General features: G+C 48.3%; 1 pseudogene; it reads right to left on the reverse strand.

Moving 5' to 3' along the window:
* The window catches only part of LOC116089119, a 3,308-nt pseudogene that overhangs the window by 1,484 nt on the left and 1,466 nt on the right, over positions 1-358 (reverse strand).

Below are 358 nucleotides of genomic sequence, written 5' to 3' on the forward strand. Positions count from 1 at the left end.
CGTCTTCTGGTTCCATCAGTACGGTGGCTGGGAAGACTCAATTTTCTCTCAGAACGAAACGTGATTTATCTCCCTTCAGAAAGCACCGTGTAGTACAGAAGTCCGCGCCCCCACAGGCTGAGGAGTGTTTTATAAATGGGTCTCGCCTGATTAAAGATGAACTCGAGACCAAATTAGGAGAATTAATTGAAGAAATCAGAAAGCTCAAACTTCAGGCAGGCAAACAGAAAGACGACTGCCTGATGGTGGATGAGGCAGTGGGTTCCACAGCCCCATTTGCTGGCCAGAGCGACGGTAACTTCGTAAAACGTCCGGCCGCGGACCGCAGTAGCCAGAATGACGATTTACATAGATATTA

The sequence above is a fragment of the Mastomys coucha genome, unplaced genomic scaffold (assembly GCF_008632895.1).
Source record: "Mastomys coucha isolate ucsf_1 unplaced genomic scaffold, UCSF_Mcou_1 pScaffold14, whole genome shotgun sequence".
NCBI classification, from domain to species: domain Eukaryota; kingdom Metazoa; phylum Chordata; class Mammalia; order Rodentia; family Muridae; genus Mastomys; species Mastomys coucha.